Here is a 19,094-nt window from a genome sequence, read left to right as displayed (position 1 = left end):
GTGTCACTTTGCCTCCCAAGAATGCGTCTGCCTTAGTATTCCTGCCATTTCAGTCATTAGCTGGGAGCAGCCCGTGGAACACATGACCTCAGCATAAATGAGGCTATAGCTTTTGGAGCACAATGGCTGGGCTCCTTGGTCAGCAACACTCCCTGTAGTGGTGGGTCTGCAAAGCTCATTCTCCTGGCCACTGCAATGAGCCCCTTGACCCACTCAGATCTGCTTCTCCCCACAGGTCCAGGAGCAGCTCCTCCATGTTTCCATGAGCCTTTCTTCCTGAGCAAAAGATTAAAAAGAGGGAGGTGAGTGGAATGAACTAAATCTCCCATCATTACAGTTGATCACTGGGTTATAACCAGTACTTGTCTCCCTCCTCCACTCTTCATTCTAAATTCCTTTCACTCTCGCTGATTCCCTTAGCAGGTCTGGGTGGCTTGCCTGATGGTATGAACCAAACTTTCATCCCTGACATATCTCAACCCTTACTATCATATCTCTTACAGTCCGGGTTGCTTCATAGGACTGTTCACAGGTACAGTAGGGCAAGGGATTACTAAGATCCAAATGGTCTCCACATTCATTCCTCCCTGTCTCCCCATATGCAAGCACCCTTACATCATTCTGCTGATCGGAATGAATTACCCCTGCCAATACGATGACTGCTGTTTTCTCCTGTTGGTCCCCAGGCGCCAGGAGACCCAAGTTTCTAGGTAGTAGCCATAACTTATAGCTTGATGGGACCCTTGGTGTATTCCCTGGCAGCGCTCATGAGTGTGAGGACAGGAAGCACAGAATCCCTCAGTGAGTCAGTAATGGCCACTCCTTGGTTTTTGGACCCATGTGTCTTTCCTACTGTGGACAAAGCACCATATAGGGGTCTCTGGTTTGATAAACATACCCCATCCTTTCAGAGCATTTTTTCAGCACTGACACTTCACCTGCACATTTAGAAGGTTAGTCGAGCATTCTCTGAGGCTGGCTGCCTCTGAGTGGCACAGTATATCTTATGATTAGTGGACCCCATGGTAATTGGCCCACTCTCATACTTCCTTTGCTGTGAAGTGGGTCCCTAAATTAGATGCTAGGCTGTGGGTGATTCCATGTCTTTGATTCAGGCATTCTATTAGCCACTGTATAGCAGTACTGGGTAAAGTTTTGTCAGCAGAAAAGATAAACTCATGCTCAGAATAACTGTCCACCCCTGTAAGTTAAACCAGGGTGGAATGGGGCAATGTAGTCAACTAACTAATTGAATTCTTTAGGAAATAGTGCCGTATCAGAGACTCAGTGTTGGTCTTCATTGTTGACATGTTGGATATTTGGAGGTAGCAGTGGTTAGATCAGTTTTCATAAGTAAGGTCCATGTTTTTGGACCCATACGTAGCTCCTATCTCTGCCACTATGGCTAGTACATTTGGGTGCCCATCATGCCAGTTCTGGAGTGACTGATAATGAAGGCTGGCTAATGTCAACTGCAGGAGTCATTTTGTCTACTTTGTTGTTCATTGCCTTTTCCATAATGGATGCTTTCTGGTAGACAATGGGTGATACAAAAATCTTCACACCTTGTGCCCATTCCTTTATGTCCATCAACATGGCTCTATCCTGGACCTCCTTGTCTCTTAAGTTCTTGTTCATTTCTTTCTAGACTCCAATGATCAGGCCACTGACCATTGCCTAGAAATCTATATGTATTCTTACCTAAGGTTACATCTCTTTCCATGCAAAACGGATGACCAGGGGCACTGCCTATAGTGCTGCCATTAGGAAGATTTTTTTCACTCCAGTTTTTCAAGGCCAATCCTGAATGTGGCTATAATGCCACCACTGTCCATATTTTACTTGCACCCACATACTGAGGTAATCCATCCACATATGTCAAGCTCAGACTTTTTCTTGCTCTTTTACTTAGTGATACAGGAACTCCCATACAAATAAGCAGAGGGACACTGGTGTAACCATAGTGGGTGACATGTGGTCTGGGCTACTTTCTCATGACCAATGGAGTGTGTCCGGGTCTGTTTGATATTATGATTTGATTGGTGCAACAGAATCCAGCTCATGATGGGCAGTTTCAGATGTATGGTCAGTATGTGTTCCATAACCAAGTGTTCTGTGTTTACTAGAGCCAGTAACACGGATATTTCTCAAAGAGTGAATAAATTCTCTACTGTGTCAGACCTTACTTCAAAATCCCAGAGGTCTGTGTTGTGATTCTCCACTAGAGCTTGCCATAAGTTCCACACTGCACCTTTGCCAACACTATAGAGTCTTCTGGACCCTCCAACACTATAAAGTATTCTATGCCCCAGATGGTAGGGCTGATTGCCTCGCAGCATGGACCTGCTACAGCATCCTTTCTTGCTCTTCCATTGTTGTGGTTTTTGTTCATTTTTTGTTTCTTAATTTTAGATGTCAATCATCAACATTGTTGGCCGCCAGTCCCTTCTGCCTGTAAGGATGCCATGCTCTATTAACCATTTCCACAACTCGGCAGGTTAAATCCCTTGACTGTCTCTCCAATTTCACCTGTCATTATGATAACTGAAGCCACTTAACTCTGGCAATAAAGTGCCCTCACCTGGCTTCTATTACTTAGAGGGAGGGCATTATTACCACGGTTGTTAAAGAGCACTGCTCTGTAACTGCCCCCCTACAATCCTTGGCCTCTGAAGAACCATCACTGAGCTTTTTACTTATTCCAGTGCCCCTCTTAACAGCACGTTTCTGATGGCCTTGGTGAAGGGTATATCCTCTTGACTCTTCTGTGCTTATGTAACATATTCATTCAGCATTCTCACTTCCCTCAGCCTCATTATTCCTTCCTCTACTATCTGCCAGGGCAATATTGGCACTTTTATTTTGCTGAGAGTTTGCCGTTATTTTTCACAGACCTCTAAAAGCCACCCAGCAGCAAGGTTGCCCTATTGCCTGGAGTTCTTGCCAGGATGTTAAATTCCATGTCTTTAGAAAGTACATCTAAGGCAATGAATTCTTGTTTATCCAGCTATATGTGGTCCCCTTGATCAAACACCCTCAAAATCCAATCCAAGGGGTCCTCCCTTTACCATTGCCGGAACATGACAGCTCGTTCTTGCAATTTGTTAAGTGTAGAGTCTCTTTCCTCCCTTATCAGGGATAACACACGCCTGGCCAGGTTATGCTGGGGTTTGACCTTAGTTATTGGCCTGGCGGTCAGAAGAGGAGTTGGGGCAACTCCTGAGGGGGTAACTATTACCTTATGAGAGAGAAGCTTCTGTATCATCTTCTCCTCCAGTGGGAGTACTAGCTCTCACTAAGGAAATATGGGCTATCTTTGCAAGCCCAGAGAGTCCAGGGGTGACCAGAAGTTTGAATAGTCCTCAAGGTCAGCCATCCAGATTTCCCTGTCCCATTTTTCATAAGCTAGGTTTTTCCCACCAGGGCCCTCATCTTTGCACAACAAACTGCCTTGGCTGAGTATTCAAATATGTCTGAAGCTCTGTGCCTCTGGCAGTTAATTCTTTAGCCTGTCACTTAATTGTATTTACACTTCCACTACAGGTGATAAGGGCCTCTTTGTAAGCTAGCACTGAGACTCTCCAGGTTCACACACTTAGCTATAAACTTCTTGTTAACAACCCTCAGTCTCTCATTATCCATCTGAAGAGTGTTCTACTCTCCTGTCTTTGTATGCATTGTTTCCCGCCCCCCTATTTTTCAAATGTCTGCATCTTCGCACCTGCTACAGCATTCTGTTCCACTGAGACATTTCCCCAGGTCATCATTGGTAAAATCTTTAGCAATTGAGCTGCTACACTGTGCCAAGGACTATCATACTAACCAGGATGGTTTCCTCTGCACCTGCCAGGTAGTAGGTGAGCCAGTCCCAAAGCTTCATCTTACTGCTCATTTGCTCAGATGAATATTGATGCCACTTGTCTTGTACTTCTGAGAAGTAGACACCAAGATTGGATTAAACATGCAAGTATTTTATTAGAGAAAACACCCCTTTGAGATAAAATAGTGAGGGAAGTGTTTAGCACCTTCAGGCCACAATGTGAGAGAAAGAAGGAAGGTAGTGTCCTTGACAAATGAAACTGTCTAAGGAAGTTTTAGCAAGGGCTTTAGGCAGTCTTCAAGCCAAAGTCAGCTGTCAGAGGAGTCCAGTGTCTCCCAGGAAAAGGCATCACTTAATATCCTTGCCATGCTCGGTGATTGGCTAGGAGCAGCCCATGGGAAGTGTGGCCTCAGTGCAAATGCCACAGTGGGTTTCACGGTGCAGCAGTGGGGCCCTTGGTCATTACACTTCCCATAGTGGGAAGTACACAAGGCACATCCTCATGGCTTTCACACAGAGACAGGTGTTTACTTCTGAAGTCCTTTCCTGTTCCCCCTCCATTTTCTTCCTTGTTGGTTATAATTTTTGAATTTAGTGATTGTCTTTGGATTCTTTTCCCTAATATAAACAAATGGAAACAGCAAAGGATTTCCAGTCAGAAGGACCTGGGTTATTACTACCATACTAGAGCATGACTTGAGGACAAGTTAGATGACACCTCTGGTTTGCAATTTCCTCATTTAAAAAATAGTGAAGTAACAAGATTGTGTTGAAAATGAAGGAAACCAGGTCTGTAACTAGACATAATATTATATACTACTTTATTTGTTCTTTGTCTCACTTCCTTTTCCCCTCCCCTAACCTCATGCTCCCTCCACTGGAATGTAAGATCCATGAGTCCCAGGGGCATTTCTGAATCTTTTACTTCTATATGTCTCCAGCATCAGAACTATGCCTGCCACACTTAAACAGTATTTGTTGAGTGGATGAATTAACTTGTTTAGCTTAGTATTTGAAATACAGTAGGTTTCCAATATGTAAAATTTCTCATTTTTCCCCAGAGTCTGAACAAGTACATTTTCCTCCTGTGTATGTTATTGTTATTGTACAAACCAAGAATGAATTTTCTGATAGAAAAAAATTCAAGAAAATGGTGTAAGAAACTTCCATGATGGCCAGAGATTTCTGAGCCCATTTGAACAGTGTTGTGAAAATCATGAATGTGGATAAATCACAGTGATAATTTTGGGGGTTTTATTTTAGAATTTAATCATTTTATAATTTTAGACTATGACTGAATACTGGGATTATTGTTGATATAGAATATTTTATTTCAAACACATTTTTAATTTGCTTCACCATTCAACAAGTACTTCCTACATTTCAGGCACTGTGCTAGACTTTTAAGCTTGCACACATTCAGAAGTAAAGTTGGCTCTAAATACTTCTGGCAAGTTTTCTTAAACAGTAAACTAGAAAAAGACAAATCATTAACAGAATTCTATTCTTGACACAGAACTCTCCTTTATTTGATACAAGTGTATGTTATTGTGCCTGGCTTTCCAGAATGCCCAAGGCCCTGGTTTTTCAAAGGACTGTGAACTTTCTCTCAGTAGTATATCGAGGCACAAGAGTATATCTTAGCAATAGTAAACAGGTTCCTGTCTAGTGTGTGCTCTAATATAGAGTCTGAGCAGAAAGAAAATCAGGCTAGCACTGTAGATTGTGAAACCCACTGAGCAGGGACCATGTCTAATTCTGTGTTCGGTACTTGATTTTTAAATGAAAGAAAAATGAAACAATTTCATTTCTGACTATTGGAATTTCTCATTTGAGAAAAATAAAGTTTTCACTAAAGGTTGATAGAAGACTGCACAGCAGGAGTTTGAGACAATATAAAATCTACAAGTTCTTGTGTAATAATTATTCACTTCAGGTTCCTGACTGCTTTAACATATTTACTACCTTCCCTTAAATAGATAACAAATGTTATCAAAAATTTTATTCACCTTAAAAATGAATAATAGACAAATGTGCTTCAGAATTGATAACTATATTTATTAATTATACCTTGATTAGAGCTTAGAGGTTTTTTCTTCCAGCTTTATTGAGATATAATTGACATACAGCACTGTGTAGCTTAAAGTGTACAGCATGATGATTTGACTTACATCATGAAATGATTATCACAAGAAGCTTAGTGAACAACTATCATCACATATAGATATAAAATTAAAGAAATAGAAAAACAATGTTTCCTTGTGATGAGAACTCTTAAATTTCCTCTTTTAACAACTTTCATATAGAACATACAGCACATTAATTATATTTATCATGTAGTACATTACATCCCTAGTGCTTATTTTACTTGTAACTGCAAGTTTGTACCTTTTGACCACCTTCATCCAATTCCCCCTCCCCCACCCCCTGCCTCTCATAACCACAATCTGATTTCTTTTTCTAGGAGTTTGTTTGTTTGTTTTTGAAGGATCCTTGACCTACAGCACATTTAGTACCTGTTACACACATAATGATTCAATATTTCTCTATATTTCACAATGATTACCATGGTAAGTCTAGTTACAATATACAACCACACAAAGATATTACATAGTTTTTGACTATAATCCCCACAATGTATATTTCATACCCCTGACATTTATTTTGCAACTGGAAATTTGTACCTCTTAATCTTCCTCACCTATTTCTTTCCTCCCCACACCTCCTCCCCTCTGACAATCACCTGTTTGTTCTCTGAATCTATAATTCTGTTTCTCTTTTGTTATATTTGTTCATTTGTTTTTTAGATTCCACATATAAGTGAAATCATATAGTATTTGTCTTTCTCTATCTGACTTGTTTCACTTAGCATAATACTCTCTATATCCATCCATGTTGTCGCAAATGGCAACATTTCATTCGTTTTATAGCTGAGCAGTATTCCATCACACATACACACACGTACCACATCTTCCTTATCCGTTCATCTATTGATGAGCATTTAGGTTGCTTCCATATCTTGGCTATTGTAAATAATGTTGCAAAGAACATAGGGGTCCATGTGTCCTTTCTAATTAGTGTTTTCATTTTCTTCAGATGTATATCCAGGAGTGGAATTGCTGGGTCATATGGTAGTTTTATCTTTAATGTTTTGAGAAATCTCCATACTGTTTTCCACAGTGGCTGCAGCAGTTTACATTCCCATCAACAGTGCACAAGAGTTCCCTTTTCTCTACATCCTCACCAACACTTCTTATTTGTTGTCTTTTGGATAACAGCCATTCTGACAGGTGTGAGGTGATATCTCATTGTGGTTTTGATTTGCATTTCCCTGATGATTATTGATGTTGAGCATCTTTTCATGTGCCTGTGAGCCATCTGTATGTCTTCTTTGGAAAAACGTCTATTCAGATCCTCTATTTTTTAATCAGGTTGTGTTTTTCTTTTTGACGTTGAGTTATATGAGTTCTTTGATATTAACTCTTTATCTTATATATTGTCTGCAAATATCTTCTCCCATTCAGTAGGTCCCCTTTTCATTTTGTTTATAGTTTCCTTCACTGTACAAAAGCTTTTTAGTTTGATGTAGTCCCATTTGTTTATTTTTGCTTTTGTTTCCTTTGCCTGAGGAGACACATCCAAAATAATATTACCAAGACCTGTGTCAAAGAGCTTACTGTATATGTTTTCTTCTAGAAGTTTTATGGTTTCAGGTCTTACATTTAAGTCTTTAATCCACTTTGAATTTATTTTTGTGCATGGTGTTGAGAGAGTGGTAGTCCAGTTTGATTCTTTTGCAAGAAGCTACAAGCTGCCCAGTTTTCCCAACACCACTTATTGAAGAAAATATTTTTTAAATTCCTTACCGAGTAGTGGTATGTATATTATTGTGGTGAATCTACAATATTTTCCCACTGTTAAAACCTTTTTCTTAGGATAATACACTTTATTAAACTAGCTTTTAAAAAATTATGCTTAAAAAGACAACTTTTTACTACTGAGTAGTATTCCATTGAGTGTATATACCATAATTTGTTTATTCTTTCTTCTGTTAATAGACATTTGGATTGTTTCTAACTGTGGCTGTTATAAATTATATGTTTCTAGTTCAGCTACCATGATCATTTGTATACATATCTTTTTGTAGACATATGTTTTCATTTCTTTTGGATAAACACCTAAGAGTTGAATTGCTGAGTCATATGATAAGTATTTGTTTAACTTAATAAGAAACTCCAAATTGTTTTCTAAAGTGACTAAACCGTCTTATATTCCCATTGGCGGTATATGAAATTTTGAGTTCCTCCACTTTCTCACCAACACGCGATATCATAAATCTTTTTATTTTTAGCCATTCTGGAGTATATATAATGGCATCCCAAACTGATACACGCAACAACATGGACAAAGCTCAAAAACTTTAAGCTGAGTGAAATAATCATGCACAAAGGAGTATATACTGTATGATTCCATTTATATGAAATTCTAGAAGGCAAATATGATCTGTAGTGACATAGAGCAGATCAATATTTGCTTGGTGCCAGGGATGGGGCTAAAGATTACCTACAAAGCACACAATGCAAAGGAACTTTTGAGGATCATGGAAATAATCTGTATTTTTATTAAAATAGTATATCAATGTAAATATTTGTTAGAATTCATCAAAATATACACTTAAAATAATACGTCCATAAAATTGATATAATAAGAAACATATTAAACTTGCTTTTGATTATTAGCAAAAAGTCTTAAACATATAAGCTTACTATTAGGAATACAAGGCATTTTTAAAATGTGAAACAAGTATATAGGCAATCCACAAAATCAGGCACTGTGCTTTCCAGGGAAGCATGTCTGTAAAAGCTATCTGAATATCCTGCATTCGGTCAGACTCAATCAAGTCCTTACACCTACAGAGTAAAATTCTAATCAGATGGTCAGTTGAGTCAGGGTATGATATTTCTAATTTACCAAAATATGAGTATTTGTTAATTATTATTAAATTAATACATGTTCTTTATAAAAAAACAATGCATGGGAGAAGATTATTCATCATTCCACCACCCAAGGGCAATAATCATTCATATTTTGGAGTATTCCTTTATTTTTAATGCAATTTTTACATGTCTCATATAATATGGTAAGTGATATTTTGTAAGTGCATTTTTTACTCAGTATTATATCATTAACATTTTCCCAAGTCATTAAACATTCCATTAAAATCATTTTAATAACTACATAATAGCTCATCATATGCACGTACCATAATTAACGATTGCTCTTTTAATGGCATTTAGGTTTTTTCTAAATAGCAGACACTTTGCCTAGCCCACTGAAATTTCTCCAGAAATTTTATTGAATGAATGAATGAGTCATAAACAATGTTGTGAAGAACATCTTTGTGTCACAATTTTTATATTTTGTGAGAAATTTTAAGATAAATTCCCAGAACTAGAATGTCTGTGGCAAATACATAAAAAATGTTAGAGGTACTGATTCAATTATCAGAAGCTTTTATCTTGGGAGAAAAGACAAAAATGACACTATATGTAGATCTTCAAAAATTAACTAAGGCACAGTTTAAAATAATTAAATGTATTTTAGAGAGTTATGGTTCACTTTCGACTGGCTATTTCTCTTAATGGTGTTTTAGTAAGATCAATTAAAGGTAAAACTGTGACCCTTTTGTTTCTTTCTTTTTTAAAATAACCTCACGGTAGTCCTATCTCTAACAACATCTTTTAGATCATCTCTGATCCTACCACATTATTTAAGTCCACTTTATAAATTCAAGACTTTTTGTCTTGTTTATAGCTTCTGTTCGTACATTTTGCCATTATTGTCTTTTTTCATCCAGTTTGGTCATTATGTAAATTTGTTTCCACTCTGGCACTTACTGAGTAGCAGACACTAAGAAAACACATAACTACTCTGTTGTGGTGATGGTGACAGAGTTGACACTTCCTACTTGGTGCTCTACATTAATCTGCCCTGGCTTATTTTCCCAATGTAGCCTCAAGAATGAAGCCACAATCTCTTTTAGTGTTGATTCCTTTTTACATCTATTTCTCAAAGTCAAACTTTCTCACTACCTAAAGGAGCAGGCCTTAGGCCTTACTGAACACATTTCAGGTCTTGCTAGTCAAGCTGGCCATGAAAGCGAGAGTACTGGCTGATGATCTGCTTCCAAGGCTAGAGCCTTGCTCCATGCTGGCCCGTGCTCCTTCCTATCCTGATCCAGATTTCAGCCCTTAGTGGGAGTGGCTCTGCCTTGTGCAATGATATGGAGCTGGAAAAAAGATTCTCTTGCCATATTGCTTCTAGGACATCAGTCCTTGGAAAGCTCTTAATTTCTTTGTGGTCTTTTCTACTTTCTTCATTTCCAGTTCTCCTCTTCATAATTTGGGGCAGTTGCTTAACATAAAAATATTGTGGTTTATTTTCAAAAGCCTGCTTTCCTGGGAGAGAAGTGTCTATTTTAATACTAACTAGATAATTACATTATGTCATACACCTTGTATAAGTCATGCCTAGGACTTAAATCCATATCCATATGACCAAAATAACCCAACTGGTATGTTTTCTTGATAGTTTGGCGTTATAAGAACCAAATACACATGACGCACACATAGTCTGCCTGGATGACTTTGGTAAAGATGAGTCTGAAAAAAGTAAATAAGATGACTGGAGCAACTTAAATGCCTAAATGGCAGCATCTCAATATTTTCTATATGTTTCAGTTTAGGAAGGAACATTTATTCTTTCACTTCCTTGAACAGAGTCAAGTTATTTTCTGTTTTATTGAAAATTTAAAATTTTAATGCAGATTTATAAAACCTATGAGAAAAAACTGGCTCACTGTTTCTTTCTGGGTTATGTATTACAACTGAGGTACCAAAATCGGAATGCTTTTGCAGAAAGTCTCAAATATTTTACAAGTCACACTGCTGACATGTGGCAGTGAATAAAGCTGTGATACCTTGAAACCCAATTTAAAGCTTTTTAGACTAATCAATACTGCTCTTCAATTTTAAAAATGCATTTCTCTTCATCACAAATGAGGTGAGAGTTAATATATAAGTGGTTAGTCAAAAAGTATGGCACAGTTCCCCTGGCAACCACCCATTTCCTTGACTCCATTGCTATGCACTGCATGAGGGCGTGTCAGAGCTGCAGGCCAAGTAAGGGTCAAGGGTATGGGGAAAACAGGTGTCGCTCAGACAATTTTACTTGACAGTAGCGAGCACTGAGGTCACTAACCCAGTGGAAGGAAAATAGGCCCAACAACAGTGGCAAGTTGTAGATGTGACATATTTTGCCCTCCATTTTACATTCATTTCCTTTTTGATTCACACTAAATCTTTTCTTTTTCAACAACACGGGGAAGAATGCCTTTGCTTCTGGGCCCTACAAGGACTCAGATCTAAAGATACCTGTGGAATTTTGAAATTTCAAGACAGGACGAAAAATTATATTAAGCCAGTGTTGGATGATTTGGTGATAAATTCTGACTTCCGTCAAGAGGTATAAATAAAATAAAATATACAGACAAATTAGACAATGAAATAACTTTTTTTCTTTTTTCTTTCGGTTTAATATGCTTTGGCTTTAATTTTCCTAAAACATGAAATAGACACGATGCTTTATTTTTCATTTGACTTCTTATTTATTTAATTATTTATTTATTTTTTAACATCTTTATTAGAGTATAATTGCTTTACACTGATGTGTTACTTTCTGCTTTATAACAAAGTGAATCAGTTATACATATACATATGTTCCCATATCTCTTCACTCTTGCATCTCCCTCCCTCCCACCCTCCCTATCCCACCCCTCTAGATGATCACAGAGCACCGAGCTGATCTCCCTGTGCTATGCAGCTGCTTCCCAGTAGCTATCTATTTTATGTTTGGTAGTGTATATATGTCTATGCCACTCTCTCACTTTGTCACAGCTTACCCTTCCCCCTCCCCATATCCTCAAGTCCATTCCCTAGTAGGTCTGTGTCTTTATTCCCATCTTACCACTAGGTTCTTCATGACCTTTTTTTTTTCCCCCTTAGATTTCATATATATGTGTTAGCATACTGTATTTGTTTTTCTCTTTCTGACTTACTTCACTCTGTATGACAGACTCTAACTCCATCCACCTCACTACAAAGAACTCAATTTCATTTCTTTTTATGGCTGAGTAATATTCCATTGTATATATGTGCCACATCTTCTTTATCCATTCATCCGATGATGGACACTTAGGTTGCTTCCATGTCCTGGCTATTGTAAATAGAGCTGCAATGAACATTTTGGTACATGACTCTTCTTGAATTATGGTTTTCTCAGGGTGTATGCCCAGTAGTGGGATTGCTGGGTCGTATGGTAGTTCTATGCGGCTGTTTTTCGTTTTTTAAGGAAGCTCCATATTGTTCTCCATAGTGGCTGTATCAATTTACATTCCCACCAACAGTGCAAGAGTGTTCCCTTTTCGCCACACCCTCTCCAGCATTTATTGTTTCTAGATTTTTTGATGATGGCCATTCTGACCGGTGTGAGATGATATCTCATTGTAGTTTTGATTTGCATTTCTCTAATGATTAATGATGTTGAGCATTCTTTCATGGGTCTGTTGGCAATCTGTATATCTTCTTTGGAGAAATGTCTATTTAGGTCTTCTGCCCATTTTTGGATTGGGTTGTTTGTTTTTTTGTTATTGAGCTGCATGAGCTGCTTGTAAATTTTGGAAATTAATCCTTTGTCAGTTGCTTCATTTGCAGATATTTTCTCCCATTCTGAGGGTTGTCTTTTGGTCTTGTTTATAGTTTCCTTTGCTGTGCAAAAGCTTTCAAGTTTCATTAGGTCCCATTTGTTTCTTTTTGTTTTTATTTCCATTTCTCTAGGAGCTGGGTCAAAAAGGATCTTGCTGTGATTTATGTCATAGAGTGTTCTGCCTATGTTTTCCTCTAAGAGTTTGGTAGTGTCTGGCCTTACACTTAGGTCTTTAATCCATTTTGAGTTTATTTTTGTGTATGGTATTAGGGAATGTTCTAATTTCATACTTTTACATGTAGCTGTCCAGTTTTCCCAGCACCACTTATTGAAGAGGCTGTCTTTTCTCCACTGTATATGCTTGCCTCCTTTATCAAAGATAAGGTGACCATATGTGCGTGGGTTTATCTCTGGGCTTTCTGTCCTGTTCCATTGATCTATATTTCTGTTTTTGTGCCAGTACCATACTGTCTTGATTACTATAGCTTTGTAGTATAGTCTGAAGTCAGGGAGCCTGATTCCTCCAGCTCCATTTTTCATTCTCAAGGTTGCTTTGGCTATTCGGGGTCTTTTGTGTTTCCATACAAATTGTGAAATTTTTTGTTCTAGTTCTGTGAAGAATGCCAGTGGTAGTTTGATAGGGATTGCATTGAATCTATAGATTGCTTTGTGTAGTAGAGTCATTTTCACAATGTTGATTCTTCCAATCCAAGAACATGGTATATCTCTCCATCTATTTGTATCATCTTTAATTTCTTTCATCAGTGTCTTATAGTTTTCTGCATACAGGTATTTGGTCTCCTTAGGTAGGTTTATTCCTATGTATTTTATTCTTTTTGCTGCAATGGTAAATGGGAGTGTTTTCTTAATTTCACTTTCAGATTTTTCATCATTAGTGTATAGGAATGCAAGAGATTTCTGTGCATTTATTTTGTATCCTGCTACTTTACCAAATTCATTGATTAGCTCTAGTAGTTTTCTGGTAGCATCTTTAGGATTCTCTATGTATAGTATCATGTCATCTGCAAACACTGACAGGTTTACTTCTTCTTTTCCGATTTGGATTCCTTTTATTTCTTTTTCTTCTCTGATTGCTGTGGCTAACACTTCCAAAACTATGTTGAATAATAGTGGTGAGAGTGGGCAACCTTGTCTTGTTCCTGATCTTAGTGGAAATGGTTTCAGTTTTTCACCATTGAGGACGATGTTGGCTGTGGGTTTGTCATATATGGCCTTTATTTTGTTGAGGAAAGTTCCTTCTATGCCTACTTTCTGCAGGGCTTTTATCATAAATGGGTGTTGAATTTTGTCCAACGCTTTCTCTGCATCTATTAAGATGATCATATGGTTTTTCTCCTTCAATTTGTTAATATGGTGTATCACGTTGATTGATTTGCATATATTGAAGAATCCTTGCTTTCCTGGAATAAACCCCACTTGATCATGGTGTATGATCCTTTTAATGTGCTGTTGGATTCTGTTTGCTAGTATTTTGTTGAGGATTTTTGCATCTATGTTCATCAGTGATATCAGCCTGTAGTTTTCTTTCTTTGTGACATCTTTGTCTGGTTTTGGTATCAGGGTGATAGTGAGCTTGTAGAATGAGTTGGGGAGTGTTCCTACCTCTGCAATATTTTGGAAGAGTTTGAGAAGGATAGGTGTTAACTCTTCTCTAAATGTTTGATAGAATTCGCCTGTGAAGCCATCTGGTCCTGCGCTTTTGTTTGTTGGAAGATTTTTAATCACAGTTTCAATTTCAGTGCTTGTGATTGGTCTGTTCTTATTTTCTATTTCTTCCTGGTTCAGTCTCAGCAGGTTGTGCATTTCTAAGAATTTGTCCATTTCCTCCAGCTTGTCCATTTTATTGCCATAGAGTTGCTTGTAGTAATCTCTCATGATTCTTTGTATTTCTGAAGTGTCAGTTGTTGCTTCTTGCTTTTTCATTTCTAATTCTATTGATTTGAGTCTTCTCCCTTTTTTCTTGATGAGTCTGGCTAATGGTTTATCAATTTTGTTTATCTTCTCAAAGAACCAGCTTTTAGTTTTATTGATCTTTGCTATTGTTTCCTTCATTTCTTTTTCATTTATTTCTGATCTGATCTTTATGATTTCTTTCCTTCTGCTAACTTTGGGGGGTTTTTGTTCTTCTTTCTCTAATTGCTTTAGGTGCAAGGTTAGGTTGTTTATTCGAGATGTTTCCTGTCCTTAAGGTAGGATTGTATTGCTATAAACTTCCCTCTTAGAACTGCTTTTGCTGCATCCCATAGGTTTTGGGTCGTCATGTCTCCACTGTCATTTGTTTCTAGGTATTTTTTGATTTCTTCAGTGATCACTTCGTTATTAAGTAGTGTATTGTTTAGCCTCCATGTGTTTGTATTTTTTACAGATCTTTTCATGTAATTGATATCTAGTCTCATAGTGTTGTGGTCAGAAAAGATGCTTGATATGATTTCAATTTTCTTAAATTTACCAAGGCTTGATTTGTGACCCAAGATATCATCTATCCTGGAGAGTGTTCCATAAGCACTTGAGAAAAATGTGTATTCTGTTGTTTTGGGGTGGAATGTCCTATAAATAAAGTCCATCTTGTTTAATGTATCATTTAAAGCTTGTGTTTCCTTATTTATTTTCATTTTGGATGATCTGTCCATTGATGAAGGTGGGGTGTTAAAGTCCCCTACTATGATTGTGTTACTGTCGATTTCCCCTTTTATGGCTGTTAGTATTTGCCTTATGTATTGAGGTGCTCCTATGTTGGGTGCATAAATATTTACAATTGTTATATCTTCTTCTTGGATCGATCCCTTGATCATTATATAGTGTCCTTCTTTGTCTCTTGTAATAGTCTTTATTTTAAAATCTATGTTGTCTGATATGAGAACTGCTACTCCAGCTTTCTTTTGATTTCCATTTGCATGGAATATCTTTTTCCACCCTCTCACTTTCAGTCTGTATGTGTCCCTAGGTCTGAAGTGGGTCTCTTGTAGACAGCATATATATGGGTCTTGTTTTTGTATCCATTCAGCCAGTTGGTGTCTTTTGGTGGGAGCATTTAATCCATTTACATTTAAGGTAATTATTGATATGTATGTTCCTATTCCCATTTTCTTAAATGTTTTGGGTTTGTTATTGTAGGTGTTTTCCTTGTCTTGTGTTTCTTCCCTAGAGAAATTCCTTCACATTTGTTGTAAAGCTGGTTTGGTGGTGCTGAACTCTCTCAGCTTTTGCTTGTATGTAAAGGTTTTAATTTCTCCATCAAATCTGAATGAGATCCTTGCTGGGTAGAGTAATCTTGGTTGTAGGTTTTTCTCCATCATCACTTTAAATATGTCCTGCCACTCCCTTCTGGCTTGCAGAGTTTCTGCTGAAAGATCAGCTGTTAACCTTATGGGGATTCCCTTGTGTGTTATTTGTTGTTTTTCCCTTGCTGCTTTTAATATGTTTTCTTTATATTTAATTTTTAATAGTTTGATTAGTATGTGTTTTGGCGTGTTTCTCCTTGGATTTATCCTGTATGGGACTCTCTGTGCTTCCAGGACTTGATTAACTATTTCCTTTCCCATATTAGGGAAGTTGTCAACTATAATCTCTTCAAATATTTTCTCAGTCCCTTTCTTTTTCTCTTCTTCTTCTGGGACCCCTATAATTCGAATGTTGGTGTGTTTAATGTTGTCCCAGAGGTCTCTGAGACTGTCTCAGTTCTTTTCATTATTTTTTCTTTATTCTGCTCTGCAGTAGTTATTTCCACCATTTTATCTTCCAGGTCACTTTTCCGTTCTTCTGCCTCAGTTATTCTGCTATTGATCCCTTCTAGAGTATTTTTAATTTCATTTATTGTGTTGTTCATCGTTGCTTGGTTCCTCTTTAGTTCTTCTACGTCCTTGTTAAATGTTTCTTGCATTTTGTCTATTCTATTTCCAAGATTTTGGATAATCTTTACTATCATTATTCTGAATTCTTTTTCAGGTAGACTGCCTATTTCCTCTTCATTTGTTAGGTCTGGTGTGTTTTTACCTTGCTCCTTCATCTGCTGTGTGTTTTTCTGTCTTCTCATTTTGCTTATCTTACTGTGTTTGGGGTCCCCTTTTCGCAGGCTGCAGGTTCGTAGTTCCTGTTGTTTTTGGTGTCTGTCCCCAGTGGCTAAGGTTGGTTCAGTGGGTTGTGTAGGCTTCCTGGTGGAGGGGACTAGTGCCTGTGTTCTGGTGGATGAGGCTGGATCTTGTCTTTCTGGTGGGCAGGTCCACGTCTGGTGGTGTGTTTTGGGGTATCTGTGGCCTTATTATGATTTTAGGCAGCCTCTCTGCTAATGGATGGGGCTGTGTTCCTGTCTTGCTAGTTGTTTGGCATAGGGTGTCCAGCACTGTAGCTTGCTGGTCGTTGAGTGAAGCTGGGTCTTGGTGTTGAGATGGAGATCTCTGGGAGATTTTCACCATTTGGTATTATGTGGAGCTGGGAGGTCTCTTGTGGACCAGTGTCCTGAAGTTGGCTCTCCCACCTCAGAGGCACAGCCCTGATGCCTGGCTGGAGTACCAAGAATCTTTCATCCACATGGCTCAGAATAAAAGGGAGAAAAAATAGAAAGAAAGAGGATAAAATAAAATAAAGTAAGATAAAATAAAATTAAGTTATTAAAATAAAAAATAATTATTAAGAGAAAAAAATTTTTTAAGTAAAAAAAAAAAAAAAACAAAATGTACGGACAGAACCCTAGGACAAATGGTGAAAGCAAAGTTATACAGACAAAATCTCACACAGAAGCATACACATACACAGTCACAAAAAGAGGAAAAGGGGAAAAAATAATATATCTTGCTCCCAAAGTCCACCTCCTCAATTTGGGATGACTCGTTGTCTATTCAGGTATTCCACAGATGCAGGGTACATCAAGTTGATTGCGGAGCTTTTATCCGCTGCTCCTGAGGCTGCTGGGAGAAATTTCCCTTTCTCTTCTTTGTTCGCACAGCTCCCGGGGTTCAACTTTTGATTTGAACCGCCTCTGCGTGTAGGCCGCCTGAGGGCGTCTGTTCCCGCTCAGACAGGACGGGGTTAAAGGAGCAGCTGCTTCGCGGGCTCTGGCTCACTCAGGCCGGGGGAGGGAGGGGCACGGAGGCGGGGCGAGTCTGTGGCGGCAGAGGCCGGCATGACGTTGCAGCAGCCTGAGGCGCACGTTCCTTCTCCCGGGGAAGTTGTCCCTGGATCACGGGACCCTGGCAGTGGCGGGCTGCACAGGTTCCCGGGCGGGGAGGTGTGGAGAGTGACCTGTGCTTGCACACAGGCTTCTTGGTGGCAGCAGCAGCAACCTTAGCATCTCCTGACCGTCTCTGGGGTCCGCGCTGATAGCAGCGGCTCGCGCCTGTCTCTGGAGCTCATTTAGGCAGCGCTCGGAATCTCCTCTCCTCGCGCACCAGGAAACAAAGAGGCAAGAAAAAGTCTCCTGCCTCTTCAGCAGCTCCAGACCTTTTCCCGGACTCCCTCCCAGCTAGCTGTGGTGCACTAACCCCTTCAGACTGTGTTCACGCCGCCAACCCCAGTCCTCTCCCTGTGATCCGACCGAAGCCCGAGCCTCAGCTCCCAGCCCCCGCCCGCCCTGGCGGGTGAGCAGACAAGCCTCTCGGGCTGGTGAGCGCTGCTCGGCGCCGATCCTCTGTGCGGGAATCTCTCCGCTTTGCCCTCCACGCCCCTGTTGCTGTGCTCTCCTCCGTGGCTCTGAAGCTTACCCCCTCCGCCACCCACAGTCTCCGCCTGCGAAGGGGCTTCCTAGTGTGTGGAAACCTTTCCTCCTTCACGGCTCCCTCCCACTGGTGCAGGTACCGGCCCTATTCTTTTGTCTCTGTTATTTCTTTTTTGTTTTGCCCTACCCAAGTACATGGGGAGTTTCTTGCCTTTTGGGAGGTCTGACGTCTTCTGCCAGCGTTCAGTGGGTGTTCTGTAGGAGCAGTTCCACGTGTAGATGTATTTCTAATGTATCTGTGGGAAGGAAGGTGATCTCCGCCATCTTACTCTTCCGCCATCTTCTCTCCAGCCCCGACTTCTTATTTACTTGTTTTTCATTTTCTTCTAATTTCTATTTCTCTCTCTATCTTTCACACTCAGGCTCACTTATATACACACACACACACACACACAAAAAATCACATTTCCTTCTTTGAATAAAGGAGCAGGTTTTATACAATGTTTCAAGATTTTTATTTCAAGAGTATTACTTCTCTTGAAAGTTTGGCACATTTTATAATATTCCTTGAAAAATAGCTGTAAGTCATCTTTCTACTTGATGCTTACTGCACAAAATTAAAATACTCCTGCTTTTTACTGTATTTATCAATTTCTTTTAAAGTAGCAGTCCTCTATAAAGGTGCCATCAGGAGGCATTGTGACATTAAATAATTTTGTAAAATGTCATAAAAAATAGATATTTCACTAGATACTCCTAATAATATTTTATAGCTCATGTAGTTGGCATCCTTCTAATACTCTAGAGTATTTATGAAGACAACTGGGAATTAATTTACAA

At 38.9% G+C, this 19,094-nt stretch overlaps 1 long non-coding RNA gene across 3 annotated transcripts in view; it reads left to right on the top strand.

The window, feature by feature from the left end:
* LOC132376356 (uncharacterized) overlaps positions 1 to 19,094 on the top strand; it is a 1,138,994-nt gene that overhangs the window by 780,682 nt on the left and 339,218 nt on the right. For all 3 annotated transcript variants that reach the window (XR_009506280.1, XR_009506281.1, XR_009506279.1), the window contains one exon: positions 236 to 302. This is a non-coding gene — a long non-coding RNA (uncharacterized LOC132376356). The remainder of the gene's footprint in view (positions 1 to 235; positions 303 to 19,094) is intronic.

Source organism: Balaenoptera ricei, chromosome 12 (genome assembly GCF_028023285.1).
Source record: "Balaenoptera ricei isolate mBalRic1 chromosome 12, mBalRic1.hap2, whole genome shotgun sequence".
NCBI classification, from domain to species: domain Eukaryota; kingdom Metazoa; phylum Chordata; class Mammalia; order Artiodactyla; family Balaenopteridae; genus Balaenoptera; species Balaenoptera ricei.
Note: the sequence above shows the minus strand (reverse complement) of the source record. Positions and strands in the feature narration are given on the sequence as shown.